The sequence below is a fragment of the Podarcis melisellensis genome (assembly GCF_964234715.1).
Source record: "Podarcis melisellensis genome assembly, chromosome: 11".
Lineage (NCBI taxonomy): Eukaryota > Metazoa > Chordata > Lepidosauria > Squamata > Lacertidae > Podarcis > Podarcis melisellensis.
Window position 1 is genome coordinate 14,942,004 of NC_138543.1, and position 22,940 is coordinate 14,964,943.

The 22,940-nt window shown below is 43.2% G+C and overlaps 1 long non-coding RNA gene across 1 annotated transcript in view; it reads left to right on the forward strand.

Moving 5' to 3' along the window:
• The window catches only part of LOC309380719, a 126,087-nt gene extending 113,766 nt beyond the window's left edge, over positions 1-12,321 (forward strand). Inside the window, exons 2-3 of the long non-coding RNA XR_014173070.1 lie at positions 8,102-8,215; positions 11,617-12,321. This is a non-coding gene — a long non-coding RNA (uncharacterized lncRNA). The remainder of the gene's footprint in view (positions 1-8,101; positions 8,216-11,616) is intronic.
• The last annotated feature ends 10,619 nt before the right edge of the window (positions 12,322-22,940 follow it).

A 22,940-nucleotide genomic window follows, 5' to 3' on the forward strand; every position in this document is an offset into this window, starting at 1 on the left:
TCCTCCCGAGCCCGGTCCGAGCGACAACAACTCCCGCTCCGGAGCCTCAACTTTGCCCGCCTTGAGGTGAAGCGACTGCTGAGGCGGCTGCGATAACCGACGGGGCGCCGGAGGGGACAAACGAGCCAAGCCGGCGACCGGCGCCTCCGGGGGGAAACTCGCGCCTCTCCCGGCTCCTCCCTGGCCGAGGCTGAGCGTAGGTGGCCGGCGGCGGAGGCTGCCCCGCAGCCAACTTGAGGCGGCCGAGGAAGTTCCGTCCCGGACACGGCAGTGAGAAGCGCGAGAACGACCAATGCCAATGTCGCCGCCGCCGCCGCGCTTCGCTTCGCCTGAGGAACAGGTGTCGCCGCCTGAGGTCGTGAGGCGAAGGCGAAATCTCTCGACCCGCCCCGTCGCGGCGGAGCCTGTTAGCACGCGCGGCCAACTTTGCGCATGCGCGGGGCGAAGGCGGGAGTGGGGGAGACGCCCTCCTTCCTCAAGTTCCCTCAGGTCGATAGCGGGAAATTAAGAAGTCCCCCCCCCCCTTTTAATTTTTTTATTTATACTAGTCAAGTTTTTTTGTTCTTCTTGTTTATACTTGTCTTTTTTTTCCAAAAAATAATAATTATTGGTTTTCACAGCATTATAAACAAACGAACACATAAGACAAACAAACATAAATCATTGCCTTTATTAAAAATTACACTTATTAACATTGTTAAGTGACTTCCTCACTTCCCCTTGGTTGAATTTCACTGCATATCCTTTTAACGGTTTTCCAAATCACAGTTCTTATAAATTTAACTTTAACATCCTTAAATATTCACATTATGAAATTAAACATATTAATTCACCTCTTAACATAAATAAAATCCTAAGCCAATTAGGTATCCCCAAGCTGTTTTCAGTTAATTTAACTTAACATATTTAACTAAGTAATCATTAAATTTAATCCACTCTTCCTGATATAGTTTATACTTGTCAAGTTTTTTTGTTTATACTTGTCAAGTTTATACATTTTACAATCATTTTGACACTTCAATGGGAGCTCATTGGGGTTTCGAACCAGCGAACTTCTGATCGGCAAGCTCAAGAGACTCAGTGGTTTAGACCACAGGCTAACCATGGACAGTACCACGTCACTCCCAAACTTGGATAAACGGGCAAGATCATATCCCAGACAGCAGCACATCTAGACAACAGGGCCCTGGGCACACAGAAAAATAGTTCAAATGTTTTTATGCCTCCTTTGAGAGGAAGCTATTTTAAGGCAGCTTACCATAAAATACAGAAATACCATTCCATAAAACTGCTCATAAAGTGGGAGACCAGCAACTGATGAAATAGGCAGCCCACCCAAAATTGCTAAAATACCGTCAATACTAACAGTGAAAGCAGACTACTAATAAAACTCTCTTGCAATGGAAATTCAGCAACAAGAGGTGAATTTTGTTGCAAGAACACACAAAGGCAGCCCCACATGGGAAAAAGCACATCTTAGACAAGCACTGGAAGCAGCACATTATAGACATACATGAGAATCAATAGCACATTATAAGCAGCAACATGACACAGACAAACATGGGCAACAGGTTTGAATGTTGTTAGCAAGATGTCACAGGCAAAAGAAGGCAAATGGGCATCACAAGAAAACTTGGGTAGATCTTTTGATGAGAAAACATGGACAGCAGTACATCTTGGGCAAACACTACACAAAAGCAAACATGGGCTTTAGTACATTGATAGCAGCACATCATGGGTCAACAGAGACTAATAATAATAATAATAATAATAATAATAATAAGGCATCAGAATGTCATAGGCAAAGATAGGCATTAGCACACCACAAGAAAACATGGGCAGCAATGTGTGTCAGGCCAAACACAGGAAGCACAACATCATGGCCATACACAGGCAAACAGAGGTAAGAGCACATCATGAGTGAATGAATATACTGCCAGGCAGCAGCTTGTTGCTTACAACCAGGCACATGAGCAAACATGCAGTAGCACATCATGACAATGCCACGTAACGGAAAAGACAGGAAGACCACTTAACAAACTACCGTAATATGAGCAGCTGTAGTACGCGAGCCAACACCAGTAGCAGCAAAAATGATGGACAAGGACAGGCAGAAGTAGGCTCTGAAAATATGAGCACAATGCACATCAAAAGCAGCACGCTGCAGCAAATTACAAGCAAACGTACATAGAACCAGCACATATTGTCTTCTTTTGGGAGCCGCCCAGAGTGGCTGAGGAAACCCAGCCAGATGGGCGTGGTATAAATAATAAATTATTATTTTATTATCATTTCACAAACGCATCTAGATCACTCTTCGTCAGGGAAACATGCATGTGCATAGCTGAATAAGCTGCACTGAGCTTAATTACTGATTAAAATGGATACCATGAAACTTTAGGATTACACAACAGATTTACACTAAACCAGCAAAAAGAAGACTCACATTCTTCTGTTTTAAACATAATTTATACCAGAGGTGAGGAACCTCATTACACCTTCCTCAAGTGCTTCTGCCAGTGTCCTTGAACTATGATAATGCCTCTTGCTTACCTGGTGGAGAATGGATGGATGGATGGATGTGAGAATGCAGAAGCACCTGGGTTTTGCATGGCAGGAGTGGGCAAAATTTAAAAAATTACTTCCATTGCTTCACTCACTTTTGTCCTTGCCCAGACCATTACTGGCATGTGGTCCTCAGAAAGCTGCCCATGAGGGAATGCAGCCCTTGGGATGGTTCCCCACAGTTTGGCACACACAAAACAACAACACAAAAGCAACGTTTTTGAACTGCTATAACTCAGTCATCCTTCATAAGAATTTTCTGTTTGGCCAGATTGAATCCATAAGATTTGGCACAGTAGATTTCATGCCAATGGGATACCATACTGAAATATAGGCTTGTTATATTTTATAAAGTTATTCTGATCAAAACTACTGTAGCTGCCTAACTGAACAGCCATTCCAACAGGCATTGCTCAAATTATGGGGGAAATGGAGGGAGCCCTTACATAAGCTTACACCAATGGACTCCTGGCCACCAATTTTAGCCAAATGACATCTACAGAAGCTAGAAGGATTGTCAAAGGAGGTCAGGCAGCAGATTAAAGCACTGCTTACAACCAATACATTCAACACCATTGTGTAGGAATGTCTTATACTTTATACTCTACCACCTAATTATTTCTGCATCATTTTGTTCCACTACTGTTATTGCTCCCAGGAAAGTATGCATAAATAAACTTCCCCTACCTGGATAGTTATCTTTCCACAAGGGTGAACATTGATGCCGAAATCCAGCATCGCCTGAGCTCGGCAAGTGCAGCTTTCTCCCAACTGAAGTGCAGAGTGTTTGAGGACATTTTACAGGGAAACCAAAATGCTTGTTTACAAAGCTAATGTACTACCAACCTTATTGTACGCTTGCAAAACATAGTAAAGGTAAAGGTAAAGGTACCCCTGCCTGTACGGGCCAGTCTTGACAGACTCTAGGGTTGTGCGCTCATCTCACTCTAGAGGCCGGGAGCCAGCGCTGTCCGCAGACACTTCCGGGTCATGTGGCCAGCCTGACGAAGCTGCTCCGGTGAACCAGCACCAGAGCAGCACACGGAAACGCCGTTTACCTTCCCGCTAGTAAGCGGTCCCTATTCATCTACTTGCACCCGGGGGTGCTTTCGAACTGCTAGGTTGGCAGGCGCTGGGACCGAGCAACGGGAGCGCACCCCGCTGCGGGGATTCGAACCGCCGACCATGCGATCGGCAAGTCCTAGGCGCTGAGGTTTTACCCACAGCGCCACCCGCACCCCACTTGCAAAACATGGACCACTTCTAAACGCCATCTGCAACTCCTTGAAAGATTCCATCAACGGTGTCTCAGAAAAACTTTACACATCACTTGGAAAGACAGGCAAACTAATGCCAGTGTACTGGAAGAAGCAAATATCACCAGTGTCAAAGCAATGATTCTTCAACATCAACTTCGCTGGACTGGTCAAGTTGTTTGGATACCTGATTATCATCTTCCAAAGCAACTACTCTATTCCGAACTTAAAAATGGAAAGTGAAATGCTGGTGGTCAACAAAGAGGTTCAAAGACTCTCTCAAGGCAGTTTTTTTTAAAAAAAATGTAGTATAAACACCAACAATTGGGAAATACTGGCCTGCAAGCGCTCCAATTGGGGAACAGCCTTTTACCAAAGGTGTCACGGGCTTTGAAGAAGCTCAAACTCAGGATGTATGGGGTTATCTGTTTAGCCCATTTTAGTGTTGGCTAAGCTCCAAAATCTTCCTGGATGTTTAACTGTGTATTGACAAATGTACTTTTTTCTGACTGACGGTCGAATAAAAGGTTGATGATGAAACTCAGGATGAAAGGGAGAAACATGCTAAGAAGAATGCACGCTTGGCATGATCAACTCCCACCCGGAAACCTATGCCCACACTGTGGAAGGACGTGTGGATCCAAAATTGGCCTCCACAGTCACTTATTGATTCACTGTTAAGACCGTGTTCATGGAAGAGAATCTTACTCGGCTACGAGTGATCGCCAAAGAGAAGAAGAAGAGAAGAGCACAGGAATGTAGACGGAACACAGTATTTACCCAATATTCACAGGGAATACATGCGGGCACATCCCACCTCTTTGGAACTGGAAGCTTGTTTATCTGCACAGGAGAACTTCAGCCAACTTTCTGACTCACCCACAACCCTTCTACAAGGGCAAGACCACCACGGGCTGTTTCAGGGGACTGGCTTCTCTATATATCAGTAGCATCAATCTAGAGTATTCACATAATTAGAATGCAAACAGCTTTGCAAATGAGGACACTTTTTTTTTTTTTTTGCAAAAAATTAATCGAAAGCCAAATGGTAAAGTCATTACTATGAAAAATCAGCCAAAGAGAAATAACTGTGTTTTGTTAAACGCCTGTAGAAATGTATTTGAAAACAGGGCCATCTGCTGTCTGCAATAGTCTTCATCCAACTTTGCCATCCAGCTTTGCTTGCATGTCAAGGAACGAATGCAATGCTTTTATTTATATAATGTAATACATGGCAAGCTTTCAAGTGAAGTCTTTAACCCAGTGAAATCCTACTTACATTTTTAACGTTATGACGTTTCTCTGTAGAAAGGTAATTTAACACACACAACCAAAACCTCCCTAAAACGCACCTAAGCTACCACAACCCCACCCCTAAATATCAGTCTAAAAACACACAAGGCTATGGGAAGCATTAAATAAAAAGATGGATGAAAATGTGTAAATATCAAAACAAAATATAAATCCTCTTCTCCTCTCTCACACGCCCATGGACACACTCTCACACTGCTCCTACCACTCCTGACTCCTGGACTGGACACCTCTGGTTTGTGACCTTTAAGCCAGAATTGAAAAAGATGTCACAAAGGAGGGCAGCTCACTGTTACCTTGACAACCCACCTACCTGGGCACTGCTCCTGAATCTTCAAAGTTCTTCAGAACTTTGAGGCACCTGATTGTCTGAAGCATCTTGTTGAAACATCTCTCTGTTCATATTCATATCTCCATTTCAGATTATCTTGATTTCTAAGAGAACCACCCTAATCTCCTTTTAAATACAATATGAAATGCATAATACACAGCATTAGGCAATCTGTTTTACAAGCAGAAGGTCCCAGGTACAATCCCTTACATCTCCAGGTAGGGACAGTGCTTTTTTATATTTAAAAAAAGTACTCTCATTTTGACTCAAGAAAACCACCATTTTATTGTTCAAATTGGAGAAAATAAATTCAGTAAATGGACCAAAGTACAAAGATCCACAAAATGTTTAGAGGTATGCGTACCCCTGTGCCCTCCCACCCCCCCAGAAAAAAAGCACTGCTTTAACCTATGTAATAGAGAACACCATATCTGAACTTCCTTTAAATTTGATCTGAGACATCCTACCAGTGGTTATATCAGCAGTTTGTTTCGTGCTTTATAACACATTTCAGGTTTAGTGCTAATAGCCATCTATTTATCCCACCATCAGGAGCAGCCCAGCACATTTTTCCCCTGGGGCCAAAACAGAAAATGATGCCCCCTGTTGCTGCCAAGGCCCCCACCGCCCACCAAAGCTACCCCCTGCTGCCCGGCAAAATATATTTTACTTATATGATTTACTACTTTTCTATTTTTTTTAACCTGAGCAAAATTAAACAATGCTGAATTTAGAGGTGAGAGATTATCTTAATTTTATTTTACAGTGGTACCTTGGTGCAGGGATATCGCGGAGTGGGGAGTGGGGTCCGGAGGGAGCACACCTCCCCACCAGCAGGCAGCCACAGTCTGCCTGCACGCGTGACCTTGGGGTGCAGGGGCAACCCCCCCCCAGACAAGCCACAGCTGTCTGTACATCGTTCCACCTCTGCCTGACCTTTCGCGATCTCAGCAGTTTGCGGTGTCCTGTCTGTAATACTTTTCCATGAGACGTTTGTCTCCATTCGTCATACATTGTGCAAGGGGAAAATGACGCTGTGCAACAGGTGCCAAAATAACTTTGTACCACCCCACGATTTCGGGACGGAAGATGTGTAAAGGTCACAGCCCAAAAATGTATTTGCCTAGCTTGCATGTTTGTCTCAATAAAAAGAGGCTCCACAGGAATGGCGGTAGCTCGCTCGCTCGCTACGGCCCACCTGTGCGCAGCTCACATCATGATCAACACCTGTCTTGGGCCTTCACTTCACCTTGGTTCTCAAATGCCTTGGTACTCAAATGCATTGGTTCCCAAACTCTGAAAACCCGGAAGTAAGTACGACCAGAGGTAAGTACAAACATCCAGTGCAGTCGTCGGCTATTGTTTCTGGGGCGCCTGCACCGATCAGAAGCTGCGCCTTGGTTTTCGAACATTTCGGAAGTCAAATGGACTTCTGGAATGGATTAACTTTGGCACTTTTGTTTTTGCTATTTATTTTGTGTTTATGTTTTTGATACTTTTTCAGTTTGCTACTTCTTGAGGGCTTCCCAATGGCAGATTGAAGTGCTTGCTTGGTAATGTATTTAATGCTTTGCTGTTTGGAATAGAATCTTTAATCTTCTCTCTTACCTCTGTTTGTATTGCTTCTGAATCTCATAAAAAGAACCACCTCACATTTGGCAAGACACAAAGATGTTTCAACAAGACGTTGAACAAGGGGTTGGAGTAGCTTATGTGGGTTTGAGGGAGGTAGAAAACATAGGTTTACCTTTCTACAGAGAAACTTCATAATGTTAAAAATGTAGAAGAAGAAGAGTTTGGATTTGATATCCCGCCTTTCACTCCCTTTAAGGCGTCTCAAAGCAGCTAACATTCTCCTTTCCCTTCCTCCCCCACAACAAACACTCTGCGAGGTGAGTGGGGCTGAGAGACTTCATAGAAGTGTGACTAGCCCAAGGTCACCCAGCAGCTGCATGTGGAGGAGCGGGGAAGCAAACCCGGTTCCCCAGATTATGAGACTACTGCTCTTAACCACTACACCACACTGGCTCTCAAGTAGGATTTCTTCTGCTACTAACTCAAAACTTGGTGTGAGGGAACTGGGGTCACCCATGTAGCCTTGGCTCTCTTGAAGGTCACCAGCTGCTCCCCTGTGATGCTGAGTTCAGACTTCATTTAATGCAGAGCTTTCCAAACTGTGTGTTGTGACACCTGCAGTGTGTATAGGTGTGTCGTGCAAACGCTCGCTTGCTCCTCCCGTGGCTGGAAATGGGTTGGTGAACCTCCAGTTTGCTAGTGAATCTGAATTACTGTGTCACCAAATGATGTATATCTTAATGTGTCATGTGTCACTTAATCTTCATGTGTCACCAACATGAAAAGTTTGGAAAGCTCTGATTTTATGATTCACAAGAGGCCTGTCTTCACCACCTACTGAGCTACAGAGACCAGTAGAATTACAATGGTACCGTGGTTCTCAAACGCCTTGGTACTCAAACAACATGGAACCCAAACACTGCGACCCCAGAAGTAAGTGTTCCAGTTTGTAAACATTTTTCAGAAGCCAAATGTGCTCCATTTTGAGTGCCAAACTTCCGTTTTGAGTGTTATGCTGAGGTCTGTCAGTCTTTGCTATTTATTTTGTGTTTTTGATTTTGAGGTTCTTTTTGTTTTGTTTTTGTGACTGTGTGGAACTCAGTTCAGCTACTGATTGACTGACTGTGTGACTGCAGAAATGGATAAAAGCCCCCCATCCAAACAATCATCAGTGCAGGTAAGAAAATATAATATATATTTTTTTACCATCTACAATACTGTCTTTTTTTATAGTACAGTACATTGATTATTGCTTTCATTTTATGGATCAATGGTCTTGTTAGATAGTAAAATTCATGTTAAATTGCTGTTTTAGTTTTTTTTTTTTAAAAAAAAGTCTGGAATGGATTAATCCGTTTTGCATTACTTTCTATGGGAAAGAGCGCCCTGGTTTTGGAACACTTTGGTTTTGGAACAGACTTCTGCAACGGTTTAAGTTTGAGAACCAAGGTACCACTGTAGTTCATGATATACTTGTTCATGCTTTTGCAACATATTAAATTTTATTAAATTGTAGCCCTCTAAAGAAAGTATTTTATAGCCTTTCTGGCCATTACTGATATTCTGGATTTGTATCTAATTGCCTACAAATGAAAACAAATTGTATTTTGCTGGTTTGATAAATACATTTCTTTCATGTGTCAAACCTGGAATACTTCCAGCAGAGGGCAGCCTAACATAACTTTGTTTGCCAGATTGGCCCTCCCTCCCCACTTATAATTTTTAAATGTGTTGATTAAAATTGTGATTGGACTTTCTACAGTGATGACATCCTAAAAAAACTAGTACTACAATAATGTGTTATGTCAGTTCAGTGTTGAGACAATGGAAAGAACACCTGATAGTGGCATTTTCTGAAGCAGAAGGTATTTGCTTTAAATCGGACAGGAAAATTAATGATTTCCTAAAATGAGACAAAATTTAAATTAAAAAATAATAAAATGTTTATTTGAAAAGATTAACTGATAAAATGTGACATCATTTCATTGTGGCTGTGGCAACCTTGTCAGAAAGGTGGGGTACAAAAAATAAAACAATAATTATTATCATCACCATGCAATAAATATTTATTCATGTTGTTGTTGTTGTTGTTGTTGTTGTTGTTGTTGTTAAAATTTGCATGCTGCCCTTCATCCATAGATCTCAGGGCTATTCAAGACCTAAAAGTACAATATAAAAACCACAAAATGCATCATGAAATGAAAGGACAAAATAAATGAAATTAAGAACGGCAACAAAACTTTGTGCATTTCACTACAGCATGGCAATTCCGAAAACCTCAAGGGCACCATCACAGGCAGAGTTACGTTGGAAAGTCCAGAAGAGGAAAGTGACAAATCCTAATGGCTATACAACAAATGGGACACGGGTGGCACTGTTGTCTAAACCACTGGGCCGCTTGGGTTTGCCGATCAGAAGGTCAGCGGTTCAAATCCCTGTAACGGGCTGAGTTCCCGTTGCTTGGTCCCTGCTCCTGCCAACCTAGCAGTTCGAAAGCACATCAAGTAGATAAACAGGTACCTTCTTCTGGCGGGAATGTAAACGGCATTTCCATGTGCTGCTCTGGTTTCGTTGTTCCATTGTGCCAGAAGAGGCTCAGTCATGCTGGCCACATGACCCGGAAAAACTGTTTGTGGACAAACGTCAGCTCCCTCGGCCAGTAAAGCGAGATTTGCGCCGCATCCCCAGAGTTGTCCGCGAGTGGACCTAACAGTCAGGCGTCCCTTTGCCTTTTATACAACAAATAGAACTGGAGCCTCACCTGTAGCTTTATAAATCATTTAATGGGTCAACATGAATAGAAGTTATAAATATTGCAGCTGTTGTATAGGGGATTATTATTATGACTGGAATGTAATAGAAATCAATAAGATTTTGGAACGCAGAAATAAAGAAAATCATCAATTCTAGTACATGTGGGGCCCACCTCATCTAAATCATATAACCGGGTATTTGAATGACTGATATTATTGATTGTATTATGAATTGGTGTACTGAGGCTATTATTGGATTATAATTGAAAATTAATAAAAATTATTATTAAAAAACCACACAAATATAGCTGGAGAACAAGTGCAGGAACAAATGGTGGTGGTGCAAAATGGGGATAATTCACCAAAGTGCTGAGGAGGTCGCTTCACGAGCAAAACCATTTCTGCTTTCCTGATGGAACAATTGCCTCTCCTTCTCCTCCCACACATTTCTCCGGGGTTCTCTCAAACACCCAGCCAATTTTTTTCGAGTCCTTTTGTTGACTAGTGAAAGTCCTTCTGCGAACTAGCAGGACTGATTAACTGAATCTGGACCACTGGGTGGTACTCAACTAAATATCACTCATAGTAAACCCATAGAAACTAAGGAAGTTGGTCCATTAATCTCAATGGGTTTGCTTTGAGTAGGACAAGTGCTGAATGCAGTGCTTTTTTCTATAAAAAAATATGTTTAGGGGTACTCTCATTTTGATTCAAGAAAACCACCATTTTATAGTTCAGGTCAGGGAAAAGAAATACAGTAAATGGACAAAAGTACAAAGATTCACAAAATGTTTAGGAGTATGTGTACCCCCAGAAAAAAAGCACTGGTTGAATGATATAAAAAGAGGCCAAAATGGAATGTACATGATCGAATGTACATGAAGCAGGATTCAGAGCCATCGTATACCTAAAGGTGAATACAGTATTAATACAGAAGAAATATTGGAGAGTGATACCAGTCATTTGAGAGTTGCAGTGTTGGTGCAGGTAAAATGGCAGGTAAAAGGCAAAGGACCCCCGGACAGTTAAGTCCAGTCAAAGGCGACTATGGGGTATGGCGCTCATCTCGCTTTCAGGCCGAGGGTGCCGGTGTTTGTCCACAGTCAGCTTTCCAGGTCATGTGGCCGGCATGACTAAACCACTTCTGGTGCAATGGGACACTGTGATGGAAGCCAGAGTGCACGGAAACACCGTTTACCTTCCCGCCACAGTGGTACCTTTTTATCAACTTGCACTGGTGTGCTTTCGAACTGCTAGGTTGGCAGGAGCTGGGACAGAGCAATGGGAGCTCACTCTGTCATGTGGATTCAAGCCGCCAACCTTCTGATTGGCAAGCCCAAGAGACTAAGTGGTTTAGACTACCAGATTTTTTTCAGTGAATCCGGAGATGCTTTTCAACTTCCTACTAAATATATAGCTTTTGTCAGGGAACTCATTTGTAAATCTGGGGACTGTCCCTGGGAAATGGGGACGTCTGGTAACCTTAGTAGTCAGGAAGGCCCCCTCCATAGGTGACAAATGGAAAATGTTTTGCAGGCATCTATTGCTGCTGAGGAGAAAATAATTGCATGCTAATTCTAAACATAGTTGTTGATGCCAGTGGCATAGCGTGGGGGGTGCAGGGGGGGCCAGCCACACCGGGCGCAACATCTGGGGGGTAGGGTTAGGGGGCGCATATCCACGGGTTAGGGGGCGCAAATCCACAGGTTAGGGGGCGCAAATCCATGGGTTAGGGGGCACAAATTACTTGCCTTGCCCCGGGTGCTGACAACCCACGCTACGCCACTGGTTGACGCCGAGGTTTTTTGTTTGTTTGCCGCCATAGGTATTCGTGTAAATAGATATGACCAACCTTGGAAATTTTTCCTTAACTTATTGGAACCGATTAGCATCTACGGGTCTTATCTATTTAAGTAATGTCGGAGAAAGGGAAATACCATAAGCTTTGGATGTGCAAATTTATAACTCATAACAGAAAGTGCTTTCAGGCAAAACATGATTTCAAGGATCACTGCCTGCAATTTCGCCTGGTTTGATTGTCTTCCATACGTTTCTCAAAGTCTTCAGAGGTGACAGAATAGCAAATGAAAACTGCCGTAAGGAAAAGTTTGCAGGCTTAATTGACATAAATGAAGATGTCAGTAAGCCATTGATTTTAAAACGGACTGGAAAGGGTGCGTTTCTGTAGACTGAATATAATGACCATCTCAACGCTGTCTGCAAATGCTTCAAGAAATATCAGTGGCATGTTCTGATACTTTGCATCTCATTCATTGTATTTCATTTCTATTCTTATGTCTTTTGTGGCGCAGCTCAGGATAGAACTATATATAATCAAAAATACAAGGCAGCAAGAGAGAATATCAGTCTCATTTTTTCTTATTGCAAAGAAAGAAAAATACATTATGTTACATTTTTGCAGAATAACCTTACATTGTCAACTTGTGTAGAATGGATCCGCTTAAATGACAGAGAGAGAGAAGAAACGTGTACCTGGCAAAAACATTTATAGTTCTGACATCCCACACTCTCTGCAATCTATATTATAACATAGCTCATGTCTTTCTTCAAACAATTTTACTGCTCTTATTCTCGCCCCTATCAGGAACTGCCAAAGAGAGACAGCGGGAATGAAGGAAATGCACAGTGTAAAGATGGCAGAACATGAGGAGAATTATTCTACACCAGGCATACCCAACCTGTGGCCCTCCAGATGTTTTGGACTACAATTCCCATCATCCCTCACCACTGTTCCTGTTAGCTAGGGATCATGGGAGTTGTAGGCCAAAACATCTGGAGGGCCACAGGTTGGGGGTGCCTGTTCTACACATTACAGTGGTACCTCGGTTTTCAAACGAAATCTGTTCTGGATGACCGTTCAAGTTCTGAAACATTTGAAAACTGAGGCACAAAGGGTGGCCTACAAATTTAATAGGGAAAAATAACATATACATTTAGCAGAAGCTATTCAACTTCATTACTGGAGACATTTGAAAATTGAGGTACCGCTGTATAAAACCACAATATATATAATCAAAATAAAAACAACAACCTAATAACCCCCCATTGCTGACCACTTCTTCTGTTTTGTATAGTGTACAATGCCTTCACTGACCACTTCCTGTGCTTCACAGAGTACAATGCTCTCATTGGCCACTTCCTTTTCACATTCCTAAAAGTCTTTAGGACATCTGTAATCCCCTTATAAGCAGTCACACACCCTACAAGTATTAACAGTATAATCTCCATAGCTTCCTGGGGAGCTCCAGGCATTTCCTATCATAACTGAGAACGCTGCCGATGCAGAAGCTTTTTCAACTGCCCAGAGCATTCTATGAAGGCAGATGTTATACTCTTTTCTGATGTAGCTGTATGGTTACGAATTTCTAAGTCACTTTGACCCTTGCAGTGAATACCTATGAACAGTGTTAGAAACAAGAGATATGAAAGCTGGGAGCTAAATGGCACCTTAAACCAAGGTTATGGGCACAACAATGGACCATCTAGGTGCCTTAAAAAAAAAAAACAAGAATACAAAGCTGAAAATGACTGAACTGCAGCTAAAATATTGTGTTCATTTTTCACACGGTCTAGTCCTTCCCCTGCCCACCTTTAATATTCTTAAGAGAGTCTCTTCTCCAGTCTTCATAGAGTAGCTGGAAGTGGGAAGGCAGAAAAAGGTCCTCCTTTCCTTCCACTTTGCAGCTTTGATCTGAAATCTTAGGTGCAGTACTGCACCCAGAGCTCAGAAACGGCTCGCGCTGAGGAAATCCCCTGTCGCAAAATGCTCCTAGAACAATGGGAGTTTCGAACACTGCCTATGAACCAACAATAATCTTTTAAAGTGATGACTTCATTGTATTTTCCTTACATTATTCCCTACAATAATGGAAAAAGAGGGACGCTATTAGCCTTTTAATAGTACTTCTGGAAGCTGAGAAAAAAGGGAGAGTAGATTCGGATGGTGGCTTGGAGCAGTGGGAAAATGTCTGGAAGTTTCATGGCAGTTGGATGGAAAACACAAATGTTATAAGCAGCAGAAGAGCAGCTTGGAATCCTGTTGAAAGCAGTAGAAAAGCCAGGGCTGCCGTACATCTGGGTAGTCCCGGACACATCCGGGATTTGGGCTGCAAAATGATGTCTGGGCAGAATTTTGCTGAATCAGCAAAATGTCGAGGAGAACCCAGGAAGTAGGGTGCTTAAAAACAAATAACAGCATATAAAAGTACAATAAAACAATAGTTGCAATCATCAGATAAAATATGAACAGCAGCAGTGCAAAACAAGGCCTAGAGTTTTTGAAGCAATGCAAAGCCTGAAAAATCTGTTTATCAGAACGAAGGTGGCATGAGTGCAACCTCCTCTTGAATTGCACTTCACCCCAGAATGCAAATTATTCCATTGTCTCCTGAGGCAAATGGATGCCAACACACAATGCATTCAGGGCTGGCCCACCCAGGACGCAGGGTGAAGCCTCAGGCGTCAGAAACTCCTGGGGGGGTCCACACACACCCTCGCCTCTGAGGGTGACAGATTGACACCAATTTCCTGTGAGGTCTCACTAAGTCTCACCAAAGTCTCGCAAGATCTCAGGGAATGCAAGAGGGCTCAGGAGGTTTTTGAAAGATCTCTCAAGTTCTCACCCCAAATCAGTATCATTTCTCTCTCTCTCTCTCTCTCTCTGGATAATATTTTTTATTAGTTTTCAATTACAATATCTAATAAAAGCCTCATTATAACAATGCCAATTAAAATACAAATACAAATCATTCCGATACCAAATTATATAATTTAGATGGCCCCCCGCATGCTGGGACTGCTGGTTTGACAATGCGTTCCAAAATCTTAGTAATTTCAGTTACCTTCCTGTCATAATATTAATCCCTTATACAGTGGTACCTTGGTTTGCAACCATTTTGGATTACCATCACGTCAAACCCGGAAGTGCGTGTTCCTTTTTTTTTTTATTACAACCCATTTTTTATTGGATTACAACCCCTTTTTTTGGAGGCCCCATTGGTGAAAGCGCGCCTTGGGTTACAACCTGTTTTGGTTTACAACCAGACCTCCGGAATGGATTATGGTTGTAAACCAAGGTACTACTTTACACCAGCTGCAATATTTTTGACTTCTATTTGTGTTAACACATTAAGTAATTTATTAACCCCACCCCCACAAGTGAAGATCTCATACTGTATCATTATACTTCCTGTGTGGACATTTATTCTGTTCTTAATATCTCTTCTTGTCCTTGTCAGTCTCTTTCCCCCCTGGATTTTGCTGAAAGTCGTCACGCCTTGAGCAAAGCGAATATCCCGATGTTATTCCAACAATATGATTTTAACATTGTTGTTGTTTAGTCGTGTCCGACTCTTCGTGACCCCATGGACCAGAGCACGCCAGGCACTCCTGTCTTCCACTGTCTCCCGCAGTTTGGTCAAACTCATGCTGGTAGCTTCGAGAACACTGTCCAACCATCTTGTCCTCTGTCGTCCCCTTCTCCTTCCCAACATCAGGGTCTTTTCCAGGGAGTTTTCTCTTCTCATGAGGTGGCCAAAGTATTGGAGCCTCAGCTTCAGGATCTGTCCTTCCAGTGAGCACTCAGGGCTGATTTCCTTCAGAATGGAGAGGTTTGATCTTCTTGCAGTCCATGGGACTCTCAAGAGTCTCCTCCAGCACCATAATTCAAAATTATTTTAACATTACGTAGTTGCAAAAATCACTCTGTCTCTGTAGCCTGTTTTAGCTGTGTGTGTCTCCCAGCTTTTTCCCAGTGGCAGAAGAGGCAGGGCGGGCAGCGGTGCCAGCGGAGCAAGGTGGCATAGCGTCAGTGCTGGCAGAGGTGACACAGCAGCAATGAATTGGGATGAACCATCTCTGCTAGTATTCTAGCTTTTGCTCGCTCACTTGCTTGTTTGTTTCCACAAGAGACGTGCTGTGTTTTGCTTTGAAACTGACATTCAGCGAATTAATGGGGAGGCTTTCGAGTAATATTAAGCAACATCACTGGGCAAAAAAACAATACCTGCAGTTGCTAAGGTAAAACTGCTTGGCATTCTCATGCACAGCAAGAGCTACCTGTTGTAAAAGAGCATCCCATCAAAATAAAATTAATCTGAAAGAAGGTGTAAGTCTCGGCGCCAGAGATAACAGACTATCTGTGATATTTAAAAATCATCTGAACATTTCTTCAAGAACAAAAATAGAAAAAAAACCTGTTTGCCATGGCTGATGAAGATAAATGTGTTGCTTTATTGAAATGTCAACCCGCACTTACTATATCGCCGTCTTCTCACATTTGAAAAGAGTGGCACCATTTCTTAAGAGAATTTTGTCAATTTTTTTCCAAGTCAACTGTAATGGTTCTAGGGGCTGCTCGTGCATAAGTTGTCGCCACTCCTGGCTAGGTTACATGGGTGAACCCTTTCTGTCTGGACAGCCTCTCACCCGTGGCTGTCTCAATCGCTGGCAGAATCCGTCAGTGGGCATTTCTTGAACTTCTTCCAGCAAAGAAGTTCTTTGACGCCTAGTCTCCTCCTACTCTCCCTGCACGGAAGTCTTCTGTGCAGGGAGGGTGTGGGCAGCGGAGGACCCGTGCTCTCCCCGCTGGTCATGGAGCCCCCTCGCCGATTCCCCCTTCTGCCCCCCTTCTCCACTGGTGCTACGCTGATTTCCTTCCCCAGCAGATGGGCTGCCTCTCTCCCTACTGGGACCCTCTCCGGCATCCCTCCGGAGCCTTCCCTCTGCCTCTGGCTCCGATGGCAGTTCCCTGACATCAACCTTTAACTAAAAGTCCTCTTTCATATGGCTGAACTAAGGGATTGCTCCCATCGCTGCTTACTGCCTATCCAGTGCGCTCCCACTGCTGGTTTTAGAAGCCAAACTCACACAACATTAGTCACAATCCATATTGATCTTGTAGTTCATGGATAAATACATTTCCCTCCATCAAATCAGATTCAGTCCAACTAGAAAATGTAAGAGATACCAAAGGAGCAGAAATGATTATTTATGTATGCAATGACAGCAGCGTGGATACTACTGGCCCAGAGATGGAAAGAAGATAAAGTCCCAACCAGAGACAAATGGCTGATGAAGATGATGGACTTTGTTGAAATGGCTAAATTGGCCGGGGAAATCAGAAACCAGGAAGAGAAGAACTTTAAGAAGGAATGGGGGGAAATTACAATGTATTCAAGAGAACACTGTAAACAACTAAAAACTTTGGCAGGATTTGAGTAATGTTTATAACGTATGGAAAACTATCGTAAAAATTGATTATTTTTTTAAAAATAGAATAAGTGAAGCAATTGAAAAAAGATTGATAATGCTAACCATGGAAGGGTGGAGGGGAGTCAAAGGATTCAGGGGATCTTAAATGATGATACTGATGTTTAATGTTTCAATCTAAATTTGCAGTGTAAACCTAATAAAAATTCATTTCATCCCTTTGAATGGTTTCTACATTTGAGACAGCCACCATTCATGTATAGATGTGCCATTCACTCAGTACACAGTGGCAGTATTATATTCTGGATTACGGTAATTATTTTATGGCTCTAGGTATTTTGGTTTCGTCAAGCCCATTTCCTCTGGTACCATCTCTTCCCCAGCACCTGAAATCTCCCCCAACACTCATTGGAAATCTCATTGAGACACTACAAATACCTCCAAAACTGTTGGTGTGCTTTTTTGCTTTTTTCTGGTCAAGATTGGTTGAAGGTTGTGTTCTGTTAGTTTATCTGAAAAAAGCAGGAAATATTTAAAAGCACCATAAAGTCTACAGTGCTATCTTCTCCAACGCCCCACCAGCCTAACAAAAACATCTTGTCATGTTCTGGCCCCGAACCTCCTCGGCAAATAGGAAACACATACATTCTTTACACTGTGTTTAGAAAAGAGATCAGAATATACAATTTTAGTGCTGCAAAACACCTGGGCTGTTGCCACCCCTTAGCAGAGAGAAACAGAGACACACAACTTTTGTAACACGAGCAAAAAATTGATGTCTTATCGCTACTCTAGCTCTGCTGAACCCAGCTGAGATACTAAAGAGGAATTGGCAAGAATGCTGACCTACTTGTATTAAGAAGTTTGCAATAAATTCTCAAATGTACAGCCCAGAGATTAAATAGAAAGAGGTACTCCACTATTTAAACAGTATAGAGGATTTAATTAATCCAGTTTAAAGATCTGGTACCTTTTCCATTACGTACTTATTTTTAAAGGAAAGTGTGATTTGGGATTGTTCTATTTGAACTGTAAACTTAAACCAACCATGCAATTAATCCTCCTTCTCAGAAGAAGAAGAAATTATTTAAAACAAAGGCGCATTAGATATGCTACTACATACTCTTGTAATATTAGAGATCTAGAGTGGTTAGAGATTCGTGTCCAGCTTGGATAAGAAAAATAATGTGTAAATTGCTGCTACATTCCTCTCTGTGTGAGCGTGTAGTGATTCTCTAATTATGTGAAATTATTTATTACCACCAGGCTATTTACACTCAAAGCCAGATGGCTCATTATGGTCACTGAAGATGTTATTTAAATCTTGTGTTAAAAATTTCTTCTGCAAAACAAACTCAAGACAGATGCTTCTGTAGCTGTTGGCTTCTGTATTTACATAAAGCTTCCTTGTCTACATCCTGGCATGTCTGCACAATTGTCTTCTGAGAGATTGGCGCATATTTGCTTTCCATTTTTATCATCCAGGCTCACATATTGTTTCTGAACAGTGAAGGCACCGTGTAGTGTACCTGTGAAAATATACCTACGGTAGTTCATTCATAAAGGTAAAGGTAAAGGGACCCCTGACCTTTAGGTCCAGTCGTGGCAGACTTTGGGGTTGCAGCACTCATCTCGCTTTATTGGCCAAGGGAGCTGGCATACAACTTCCGGGTCATGTGGCCAGCATGACTAAGCCGCTTCTGGCGAACCAGAGCAGCGCACGGAAACACCGTTTACCTTCCCGCCACAGTGGTACCTATTTATCTACTTGCACTTTTGATGTGCTTTCGAACTGCTAGGTTGGCAGGAGCTGGGACCTAAGTTGGCTGAAGTCCTCAGCCAAGTCCTTAATTCCGTTGCTTGCAAAGACCTGCAACTGATAGAGTTCTCTGAGTTCTGAAGTTCGGCTGTTTTCCAACTTCTTCCTCAGACATCTCTTCAAAAGGTCTTCACTAGAATCCACAGTTCCAACATATAGCCTTCCACAATTCCTGCAATCCCCTACCACGACCCACATAGTATGCTGTAACCTGAGCCCTTTTATGCCCAGAGCTACTTGCCAAATCTGCCCAATAACACAGATAACAAATGCCTGTAGGTGCCTTGTAGGGCATGTGCAATCTCTGCACATTGAAAACTAACCCATTCGCTGCATTCCTTAACAGGGGACTGCCAAGGAAGAGGCAGATCCGACCTCCAAGGAGCATGCCACAGCCATTGCTGTGCATTCCTTGGAGTCCTCGATCTGCTGTCCTTGTGGAGTCTGATGTCTCATGCTTGTGTCAAGCCGGATTGTACCAAATACTGCAGTTCCACTAGCACAGCAGACTTCAACTTGCGCAAAGGAGATTTCCCCTCCTCTTACCTGCAGCCGTCAGAGCACCCTCAAAATCTGCTGCAGAGGCAACTTCTCGGAGCATGTGGCGAGAGGTAGGGGAAATTACGTTAGCAGAACTCTGCTCCCACATCATTGGATACAACCCTCGGTCAATTTGTTCCTAGGATTTGAATGCTAGAGCTTGGATCATGTGCCACAAAATTCAGTAAACTGATTTTATTGCTTGGATTTATAAGGGCAAATCTTTATAGGCCACATGCTCTACCCCTGACATTATAGAAAGCATTGGTTTAAAAATATATAACTTAACATCATGCTGAATTCTGCCTTCTTTATAACCATGACTTCTGAAATCAGGCAGGTTGCAAGGCAAGGGTGACTATCCTGTTGTGGCCTTCCAAATGCGGACTCAAGCTCCCATCAGTTTCAGCCAGCAGGGTGAGTAGTCAGGGATGATGGGAGTTGTAGTCCAACAACACCTGAACATCCACAGATTAACCAATCCCCATTGTAAGGGGCGTGTGTCAGTGAAAATTTGGCAAAATCAAAAACTTCCTTTAAAAATCAACCCTATTCATGTCTACTCGTAAGTAAGCCCCATTGAGTTTGGTGAGGCTTATTCACAGGTAATGTATATAGGTAAGGTATGTAGCAGGCATAGGCAAACTCGGCCCTCCAGATGTTTTGGGACTACAACTCCCATCATCCTTGACCACTGGTCCTGTTAGCTAGGGATAATGGGAGCTGTAGTCCCAAAACATCTGGACTATGCCTGGTATATAGGGATGCGGGTGGTGCTGTTGTCTAAACCACTGAGCCACTTGTGTTTGCCAATCAGAAGGTCAGCGGTTTGAATCCCCGCAACAGGGTGAGCTTCTGTTGCTCTGTCCCAGTTCCTGCCAACCTAGCAGTTCGAAAGCACAACAGTGCAAGTAGATAAATAGGTACTGCTGTGGCGGGAAGGTAACTGGCGTTTTGATGCGTTCTTGCTTCCATCACGGTGTTCCGTTGCGCCAGAAGCGGTTTAGTCCTGCTGGCCACATGACCCGGAAACCTGTCTGCGGACAAACGCCGGCTCCCTCGGCCTGAAAGCGAGATGAGCGCCACAACTCCATAGTCACCTTTGACTGGACTTAACCGTCCAGGGGTCCTTTACCTTTTTACCTATATAGGCTTGCAACTTTATAGAATAATCTTAAACCCTGGCTGGGAGCAGTGGGGCAGAGCAGAGCAGAGGATCAATTCTGACATCTAAAGACCTGCAAACTGGCACTGGCAACGAGGAAGTTGGTGTGCATTGTCATTTTTGACTACCTGAACTCCAGGTTTGAATCCCTCTATGGGAACTGGCCTGTCCTAGGATCCAGCGGATCACTGACTGCCCCTGCTCTGTCTCTGTAAAACCCAGTTTTTTTGGGGGGGCATGCTGGATTCCGCTGTGGGAAATACCAACTCTATAGAGTCGAACCTATTGCTGTACGCCCAACCTATCTGGAGGTAGTGCAAAGTGTGAGCTGCAACAGGAAGCCATTTCCCAGAGGAGCATATATTTGCATGCTCACTATCAAGCACAAAATCTGTTGCCTTCGGCTTAAAGTACAGCATTAAAAAAGCAGTTATTATGAAGAAAAGTTGTGAAATGGCTGTTCAGAAATGATATATCTGAATAGGGTTTCCTTACACCTGGTGGGAGTGGTGGAGGGGTATATACAACTTTTAGTCATTTCTGAGTACCCTTGAGGGAGCATCTCCACCCCCATCGTTCAGCCTGGACACTGAGGTCCAGCTCCGAGGGCCTTCTAGCAGTTTCCTCACTGCGAGAAGTGAGGTTACAGGGAACCAGGCAGAGGGCCTTCTTGGTAGTGGCACCCACCCTGTGGAATGCCTTCCCATCAGATATCAAGGAAATAAACAACTATCTGACTTTTAGAAGACACCAGAAGGCAGCCCTGTTTAGGGAAGTTTTTAATGTTTGTTGTTTCATCGTGTTTTTAATATTCTGTTGGAAGCCGCCAGAGGGGCTGAGGAAACAAATAAATAATAATTTGTTATTGTTTTTATTATTATTGACATAATATACTGGCCATAGATTTCTCCCTTCCTTTATTTATAAAGTATTACATTTCTATCACACCTTTCCTGGCTTAAGTCTCGCAGGTCCTAGTTTGATACTCTATATTATACTTTATAGTCCAGGGTGGGATGTTCTACAGCTTTTCTTCATGCTTGTCTTAGCCTTGGGATGTCAATGATTAAAAAAGAAAAAGAAAAAAAGAGGAAACTTATTTTTTTAAAAAAATACTGAAACCTGAAAATCCTAATTAAAAATGAAATAAAATATTGCTCCATCACCCAAACCTTTATATTCCATCTGCAATAACTTAAGACAAGACACAATTCATGCGAAGCTGATGCAATTTCTTATCTATGTAAGCAAGCTTTAATTAAGCCCACTATTAATAGTCAGTGCACTTTAAAAGTTATACATCTCTGAGAAGAGCATGCAAATGTTGGCACGTATTCCATGGCTCATTAAGACTCATCCTCCCTTAATTAAAATGAAATATTAAGCCGGAAAAAATGTGATTGCCACATCTTTGCATCTTTCGTTGGTCACAGTATGTCAAAGTTTCAATCCCATGCATGTTTAGCTGAGAAGGCCATTTAGGGCTTTAAAGGTTAGCACCAACACTTTGAATTGTGCTCGGAAACGTACTGGGAACCAATGCGGGTCTTTCAGGACTTGTGAGACCTGCCTCTTTCTCCTCTTCCTCCAGCTCTGTAGTCTTTCATGCCTCCAACTCTTGCTCCTGACTGGTGCAGGTCCCCACGGACCACGGCTCCCCTCTCCCGAATCAGACTCCAGCCCGTCTCCTCCGCGGTGCATACTCAACCTCCTGCCAGTCCCTGAAACCTTAAAGTGTCAAACCCAATAATAAGCTAACATAAAGTTGCTCTCCTAAGCATAGCTGTCAACTTACAGATTTGAAAATAAGGGACCAGCAGCCTTGAAAAGAAGGGACCAGCAGCCAAAATAAGGGACCTGCAGCCTCACCTGTTCCAGGCACTCCAGTCTTCCTGTCCTCCTGCAGTCTGGTCAAACTCATGCTGGTAGCTTTGAGAACACTGTCCAACCAACTTTGTAACCAGAGGTACAACTGAATAGAATCTGAATCACATGCACCACAAGGCCTATGCAGCCTCAACTTAAGATGGCTCCCCGGCCTGGCTTTGCACTGCAAAGTTTGCAGCAGCACGTGCAACAAAATGGCGTCCAGCATTCAAAAAAACCCTCAGCTTGCATTAACTAGCCACACACGAACAGCCTCCCCCCTCGCCACGAGATCGCCAGTCACCCACCATTTTAGTCAACGAGCTCCTTTCTTTTCCCCCATAAGTCAATCGAAGGAGCCTCCAAAACAAATTCAAAAGCTCCCCCCCAATCTCCTTTCCTTCTCCCCCACCATGTGCCCCCGCTCCAGACAGACCTTTTCGCTGGCAAGGGTGAGTGGGCTGTCGATGACGTATCCATCCGATTCCAATCCGAGCACTCAGCACAACTTCTGAGCTCCTCCGAGCCA